General features: G+C 45.3%; 1 long non-coding RNA gene across 2 annotated transcripts; it reads left to right on the plus strand.

The window, feature by feature from the left end:
• The first annotated feature begins 4,568 nt into the window (after window positions 1–4,568).
• Window positions 4,569–6,644, plus strand: LOC133147037 (uncharacterized). 2 transcript variants are annotated; one of them, XR_009711490.1, is made up of 4 exons: window positions 4,569–4,694; window positions 4,777–5,464; window positions 5,593–5,731; window positions 5,803–6,644. It is a non-coding gene; the product is annotated as an uncharacterized LOC133147037 (long non-coding RNA). The 2 variants fall into 2 exon arrangements; XR_009711489.1 differs by having other exon boundaries at window positions 4,777–5,731.
• Window positions 6,645–8,710: the final 2,066 nt, after the last annotated feature.

An 8,710-nucleotide genomic window follows, 5' to 3' on the forward strand; every position in this document is an offset into this window, starting at 1 on the left:
AAAGCTTGTACCCATGTATAATACGCACCCAATTTTTATGAATTTTTAAAAAAAAAAAAGTATTCGTAAGTAGTCCCTATGATCGTCACACACGCAGGGAGGCAATGGGTCCCATTTTTATAGTCTTTGGTATGGTCTTAACTAGGCTGGATGTAATTTTTTTTGTTGGCGTTGATTTCTCCGACTGCCCGTAAACGCACCACCGCGCTCCGTGCGCATGGAGCGTGTTTGAAGTGAACAGCAGAGAAGAAAGGAACAAGGCAAAGTGTTGTGAAATAAAATATTACCTGTAATACGGATTTAGGTAGAGAACTGAACTCTCGCTCTTTATATAGCTGACGTGTCTTGCTCATCCGTTCTGCGCATCTGTAATGGCGGCCTCCGTATGATATCCGGTTTGCGTGTGTGCGAGAGCGAGAGAGAGCGAGAGAGAGAGCGCGCGAGAGAGCGCGCGAGAGAACGCTCAACCGTAGCGCGCCGCCGACCGCCCAACTGCACCGGGCTGGTCGATTATTGTGACAGAGCCGTCGCTGAAATTTAGAAGATATTTTTAAAGTCCTGATGTACTTTCTAAAATTTAAGTGGACCTCAGTGCGCACTGCGCAGGGAGCTTAATTTGGTGCGGTCGCGCAACCGCAGCGCGCCGGGCGCTCACTGTCGCATTGCTTAAAGAGCGCCTTTGTGTTTTAGGATGAACAGCAGAGACCAAAGGAACAAGGCAAAGTGTTGTGAAATAAAATATGACCGACCTGTAATACGCATTTTGTTATTTGCTGATTGAAACTGCTAATTAAACTGTGAATTGAAACTAATAGGAAGAAAACAACTCTCGCTCTTAATATAGCTGATGTGTCTTGCGCATCCGTTCTGCGCATCTGTAATGGCGGCCTCCGTATGACGTCCGGTCCGCGATGGAGATTAAAAAACAAACAATATTTGACAATAACACACCATCAAGGATGATTTCAAGTTTGATTTCGAGGGAGATTTGTCATGTCTCGTCCCCAGTTTTGCTATGTGTCTAGGTTGCCATAGTTTCTGTTCGCGTCGCCCCTCTCTTCCTGTGTCACCTCAATCGATGTAACGTGTTTTGTATTTAAGTCCTGTCTGCCCCTCGCTCACCGTCGGATCATTGCATGTGTTACTGTCATGATGTGGTTTCTGTTCCTGTCTTTGGTAATGTCACCCTGTCTTTTTGTTCCACGACTTTGTCGGTCAGTCCTGTTGTTGGTTTTGTTGTACCATGACTTTCTTTAAAAAAAATAAAATAAAATAAATAAATAAATAAAAAAAAAAATTGTACCCATGTATAATGGGCAACCCAGATTTTAGGACAATAAATTCGTTAAATTTTGCGTACTATACACGGAAAAAAACGGTACCAATCAGCAAATCATCATCATCGTCATCATCATCGGTTTAAAGTCCGCTTTCCAGTCGCCGCTGGGTTGGACTGGATTCTCGATATGGCTTTCTTCCACCGGGAACGGTCCATGGCCATCTCGTGGTTGATGCCGAGTGCCTTCATGTCGGCTGCCACGGTCGTCTGCCAGGTTTTAAATATTACCTGTAATACGCATTTTGTTATTTGCTGATTGAAACTGCTAATTAAACTGTGAATTGAAACTAATAGGAAGAAAACAACTCTCGCTCTTTATATAGCTGACGTGTCTTGCGCATCCGTTCTGTGCATTTTATTTCACAACACTTTGCCTTTCTTCTCTGCTGTTCACTTCAAACACGCTCCATGCGACCGCAATGCTCTCGTATCAGACGCTTGCTCGATCACCTGCTCGTTTGCTGTCCCGTGCGCGCACGAAGCGCGGTGGTGCGTTTACGGGCAGTCGGAGAAATCAACGGCAACAAAAAAAATTACATCCAGCCTAGTTAAGACCATACCAAAGACTATAAAAATGGGACCCATTGCCTCCCTGCGTGTGTGACGATCATTGGGACTTAAAAAAAAAAAAAATTAAAAAGAATTTTTTTTTTTTTTTTGTACCCATGTATAATGCGCACCCCAGATTTTAGGACAATAAATTAGTTAAATTTTGCGCACTATACACGGAAAAAATCGGTACTCCCTCTCTTGCAGAGGCCAAATGATCAGGAAGGCACCGGGCCCAGACGACGTGTCACCTACCTGCTTGAAAGTCTGTGCTGAGCTGGCACGCACCTTTGCACGGATCTTCAACCGTTCCCTGGAGCTGTGTGAGGTGCCCTCGTGCTTCAAGAGCTCCACCATTGTTCCGGTGGCCAAGAAGCCCGCCATCACAGGTTTGAATGACTATAGACCTGTCGCTCTGACATCTGTGGTCATGAAATCTTTGGAAAGGTTAGTGTTGAACCACCTGAAGGATGTTACGGGCCCCCTGCTTGACCCCCTCCAGTTTGCCTACCGGGCAAACAGGTCGGTGGATGATGCGGTCAACATGGGACTGCACTACATCCTGCACCACCTGCACACCCCAGGAACGTACGCCAGGATCCTGTTTGTGGACTTCAGCTCGGCGTTCAACACCATCGCTCCTGACATCCTCCAACAGAAGCTCATCCAGCTCTCGGTCCCTGCCTCCACCTGTCAGTGGATCACCAGCTTCCTGACCAACAGTGTAAGGCCGGGAAGCATCACATCCGACACCCGAACCACCAATACTGGCGCCCCTCAGGGGTGCGTCATCTCCCCACTGCTCTTCTCTCTCTACACCAACAATTTCTTCTCAGGTGACTCTTCTGTGAAGCTCCTGAAGTATGCGGACGACACCACTCTCATCGGACTGATCCAGGACAGTGACGAGACTGCGTATAGACAGGAGGTGGAGCGGCTGGTCCACACGCAGCCAAAACCACCTGGAGCTGAACCCACAGGAAACGTGCAAGTAACATCTCTACAGACCCTTCTCACCCAGGTTGCAGTCTGTTTGAACTACCCCCCTCCAGACGGCGTTATAGAGTTCTGTACGCCCAAACCAGCAGACACAGAGACAGCTTCTTCCCCCAGGCTGTTGCTCTGATAAACTCACACCACTCTTAGAGTCTCAGAGTATTTGCTGTGCAATAACATCCCGCTCTCCACACCTTTTTTTGAATTGTCTACACTATTTCAAGATTTAAGATTCAAGATTCAAGAGTTTTTATTCGCCATGTTTGAGCGTGCCAAACAAGGGATTTGACTTCGGTAAATCACACCCTCTGTTCAACATTTAGGTGACTAACAACACTCAGGACATATGAAAAATGGCAACTATTCTCAAACATCCCCTGATCTTAAACTCCCAAAAGGGCAAGGAAAAACTAAAAACTCCCACTGATCAAACCTGCAGTAGAACCTGTTTAGCTGGTTAGCAAGCCTTGGGCTAAACAGGGTAAATGAGAAACCTTGAGAAGAGCCCACAGATGGGAGGGTCCGTCTTCCAGGATGACCAGGCTGCAATGGATGCAGAGAGGACACATAGTAAAAATATGTACCTGCAGTAGAACCTGTTTAGCTGGTTAGCAAGCCTTGGGCTAAATAGGTTCTACTGCAGGTACATATTTTTACTATGTGTCCTCTCTGCATCCATTGCAGCCTGGTCATCCTGGAAGAGGGACCCTCCCATCTGTGGGCTCTTCTCAAGGTTTCTCATCTACCCTAGTTGGAGTTTTGAGTTTTTCGTTGCCCTCCTGGGAGAATATTTGTCATTTTTCACACGTCCTGAGTGTTGTTAGTTACCTAAATGTTGAACAGAGGCTGTGTTGTACCGAAGTCAAATTCCTTGTTTGACACGCTCAAACATTGCAAATAAACACTGAGGTATTAGGCCCACTTACACTCACTGGTGTCTCGTAACTTGCAGAGGACTGCTCAGTGGAAGGCATCCACCCTTGCTACAGGGAAATGTGCAACAGCCAGCAAAGATGCCACATTGAGCTTTTGAAGGACCAGTCCTGCCCTGCCACCTAAAAATATCTGCAGATGGTCTATAGCTGTGAACAGAAAGGTGGGATTCACGTCTCGTGATCTTCCACTCTGCACTGAATCTAAGACTATCTAAAGCAATGCAAGGAGTCCCACAAGGGGTTCGACGGCCAGAGTTTTTTTTAATCGTCCGTTCCAAATTAAAATGACTTTTGGCTGTCCTCAGTATGTCTCGATAGTCTGGGCATCGCCGACGGCAGCGTTGCAGACTCTTCCTTCAAAGCCTCCTCAATGAAAGACGCCACCCCAGTAAAAGCCCGCCTCAACAGGGAGTCCTGCTGGAAGCCGTCAAGAAATCGTACGTAGAAAATTGACCGCTTGGGACTTTGGTCTCCTGAGCTTTGGAATGTTTGCCTCCTCCAGCCGTCGGCAGCTGGATCCTGGTGAACCTCGGCTACAAGAGAAAGGTGACGTCGATCGTGACCCAGGGGTGTGATAGCAACAATACTCGCTCCTGGGACATCAAACTTGAGATGAGACTAAGCGTTGACAAGAGGAAGTGGACCAAACACCCGGACGGGAAGGTGAGCGCGGGGGGGCCAATCAAGTCGACTGTGACCGCATCCTTCAATCTTGTCACAACAAACAAGGAAACATTCCATTTCTACGTAGTTCATCGGCGGTGGGACTCATCTGCTTGAGACACCCGCAATCGCTCAGTACGTCTGCATCCTGCCGCTAGAAAATTGTCCAGAATTTGGCCTCCGCTTCGACATCTTGGGATGCGCACAAGAGGGTGAGCAACACAATTTGCCGCTTTGGTTGCCAAAAACAACAATCCCAAAACATGCCACGAACTCTCGCCTTTTGTCCCACAGATGAGACGACCTGTGCCGGAAAGTTCAACAGCCTCCGCTTCACCAATTCGATGACATCAGTCACGCTTGACACAATGTTTCATGACCGCCTGTCGTCAATGTCACGTGTGTGTCTTCTGCAGGTTCTACTGTCCGCCCGGGTGTGACAAAGAGGAACACTTTGTCTTCGGAACGATGGTCTACTCTGCAGTACGGGATTGCCTGACCCCACCGGTGGACTTCTTGTCTGTGACTGCAACTATGTGTAAATTCAGGACTCGCACATCTGCGCGGCTGCTATTCACGCTGGAGTCATTCAGAACAACATCGGAGAAGATTGCATTGTGATGAGCGCTCCCAAGCAGCACGTTTACTTGGGCTCCACCGGGAACGGGAGCACCTCCAGACAGAGAAGTCCCATGAAGAGCAACCGACTAATTATCACTTTATTATTTGCACTGGGTGTGTCTTTTATGTTTGCGGACAGGGGTGAGTTAAAAAAAATTTTAGGTCACGCCAACTGTCATGACGACTAAAACTCACACAGGGTCTCGCCTGCAGAGCCCAGATGCTCGTCACCTGACTGGGAGGAGTTTGCGGGGTTCTGCTGCAAACATTTTGACAATGAATTGAACTGGGCTGATGCTCAACGGGTCTGCCGTGGTATTGGTGCCAAACTGGTGTCCATCCGCACCGAGGTGGAGCAGGCGTGGGTTAAAGTGCCTCTAACGTTGGCGCGCATCCCAACCTTAAATTTCCAACAGTCTCCGTAGAACGACTCGATGGGTGCAATATCTGAGAACCGGATGAGAGCTCTGTTCCCATCCGTTCCTGCAGAAACCAGCGACATGTGGACCGAACTGAACAACCTGGTGCTTCCCGGCACGTTCGTGTGGTCGGACCGCCACAAGGTGACCTTCACCCACTGGGCCAGCGTGTCAGCCTCGGTAAACACTCTGTGGCTGTGTTACGGCAGGTGCGTGGTCAAATCAGCATTTGGAAGATGAATAGATTTGCGCTCCACTGAAATTGATTGTTTTCCTTCAGACTGGAAGAAGATGGAAGCCAATGTCTTGCGCCCAAGTCAACAGCTTCATGTGCAAAATGCCCCACAGAGCATTTTCGAATTGCCTCATTGAAGCCACAGGTGGCGTCATAGAGTCAACCTCGCTGTGTCAGTTCCAAACATCCCAAGACCAATCGAAGTCCATGGAGAAAATTAACAATGCAAGCAAGACATCGAAGACGAAAATTTAATGCCCTTCCTACTCTGTTCAAAATAAAAAGTATCACCATTTTAACCAAAAAAAACCCACAAAAACAAAAAAAATGTCACTGACTAAGATCGACAACATACCTGTACAGCTGCTGCGAGAAAGCCTGGAGAGCAAACTTATCATAAGTGTTTTTGGCATTTAGCTTAGCTGTTATTAGCCAACTAGATGTCATGTCCAGATGCAATGTGAACAAGCGTGCGATGTTCACTAAGACTCGACTCTACTTGGTTTGTCCTTTTCTCTTGACAACTTTGAATGCCTTTTTGTAAAGTTACTGACTCAAAGAGCAAAACACGTTGTACAGAAATTCCAGTGCTTTCAAAGAGCCCAATTGTAAGAACGTGAGATAAGAATAGTTTTGAAGCTGGAATGAAAGATTCAAAGTCAATTATTGCTCTCGTTCATTGTTTTGTTTTTACTCATGTCGTGTTGTCTTGTCCTCATCGGCCTGTAGAAAGCGAGCCCAGACTTGACAGCTTTTTGTTTTATTCTACAAACCGGATTTGGTTGAAGTTGGGAAATTGTGTAAAATGTAAATAAAAACAAAACACAATTTGAAAATCCATTTCAACCTATATTCAATTGAATACACGACAAAGACAACATATTTAATGCTCAAATTCATTAACTTTACTTTTCAAATAATAATTTACTTAGAATTTCATGGCTGCAGCACGTGCAGTAGAAGTTAGGAAAGAGCATGTTTACCACTATGTTACATCACCTTTCCTTTTGATAACATTCAATAAACATTTTTGGAAGAGAGGAGACTACCGTTTTTTTCCATGTATATTGCGCAAATTTATTGTCCTAAAATCTGGGGTGCGCATTAAACATGGGTACAATTTTTTATTTTTTTTTGTAAGAAAATCATTGTACAACAATTTTTGAAGAAAATCTTGTCACGGATGGAGTGTGGAAAGGAGCAGGGCGACCAAGAGCAGCTTGGACCAGGGTTCATTGGAGGAACTCAAAACACAGACTTGGTCAACTAACATAACTCTCTAACAAAACCAACAACAGGACTGACCGACAAAGACGTGGAACAAAAAGACAGGGTGACATTACCAAAGACAGGAACAGAAACTGTTTGTTTTTTAACCTCCATCGCGGACTGGACGTCACACGGAGGCAGTATCACTGCGCATGCGCACTATAGATCCGATGCGAATAGTCCTCTTCTTGACTGTCAATGAATGTGATAGTTTAATACAATCAGCAAATAACAAAATGTGTATTACAGGTAATATTTTATTTCACAACACTTTGCCTTGTTCCTTTTGTCTCTGCTGTTCACTTCAAGCACGCTTCATACGAACGCAATGATCTCGTATCAGACGCTTGCTGGATCACCTGCTCGTTTGCTGTCACAATGTAGCCTACACAAAACTGAAACATTTGTTGCGGCTCCGAGTCACGGCGAGGGGCAAGTTTTGGTTTCCAAGGGTGTTTCTATTCCTCTTCAACTTCTCTCCCATACAGAGCCGCCTTTTTCACGTCACTTTCCTCTTTTCATTAACCTAACTAATCGCGGTGGTGCCTTTACGGGCAGTTGGAGAAATCAACGCCAACAAAAAAAATACATCCAGCCTAGTTAAGACCGTACCAAAGACTATAAAAATGGGACCCATTGCCTCCCTGCTTGGCACTCAGCATTAAGGGTTGGAATTGGGGGGTTAGATCACCAAATGATTCCCGAGGGCGGCGCCGCTGCTCCTCACTGCTCCCCTCTCCCCCAGGGGATGGATCAAAATCACACGGGGATGGGTCAAATGCAGAGGACACATTTCACCACACCCAGATGCGTGTGTGACGATCATTGGGACTTTAAAAAATAAAATAAAAAATAGAAATTTGGGTGCGTATTATACATGGGTACAGGCTTTTTTCCAGCATCAACATGCCATTTTTAGGGTGCGTATTATACATGGGGGCGCATTATACATGGAAAAAAAAGGTAAGTCACTCCGGAGTATAAGTCGCATTTAGAGGAAATTTATCCGAAAAAACCAACACCAAGAACAGACATGAACAAGCAACAACAGGCTAAACGATAGGTATACTAATGTGACATAAACACAAACAAAGAGCTGAAGACGGGCCTGACGTAACATTCAGAGTTATTCAAATAACCCACCCAAACTATGAAAAAAAACGCGACCAATAGTCCGAAAAATACGGTAATGACAACACACAATACAACACAACACAACACAACAATACTTACCTTTCCTTTAAAATCCTTTTCTCTACCTAACACAGACAGATAATGGGAGAATGTGTCACAATGTGAAGGAGATGTATTGGGTAATGCAAAAACAAAACAAAAACTATATTTAATGTTAGACACATTATCCACTAGGCTACTTTCGTCTTGACATTCATTAAATTGACAATGAAGGGACTTGAACCCTTTAATCTTCTGATCCAAAGTCAGTTAACTTCACTTGAATCTAGGCTGTAGATTTACTGTATATGCTCAAAAATCATTGCACTGCTATCACTTGTCAGAATTTCCTGTATGGCTATCTGGCCTAATGGGTAAGATTCCAAATCTAAATCATCAAATTGAAAGAGGAAAATATAGGTAAACTGTTTGTGTGCTGTTTTGATCTTTGTTGTGGTGACCCCAAATGTCAGTGACAAAAGCCAGAAGAAAGAGGCACATTTTTCATCTT

This window comes from Syngnathus typhle, unplaced genomic scaffold (genome assembly GCF_033458585.1).
Source record: "Syngnathus typhle isolate RoL2023-S1 ecotype Sweden unplaced genomic scaffold, RoL_Styp_1.0 HiC_scaffold_27, whole genome shotgun sequence".
Lineage (NCBI taxonomy): Eukaryota > Metazoa > Chordata > Actinopteri > Syngnathiformes > Syngnathidae > Syngnathus > Syngnathus typhle.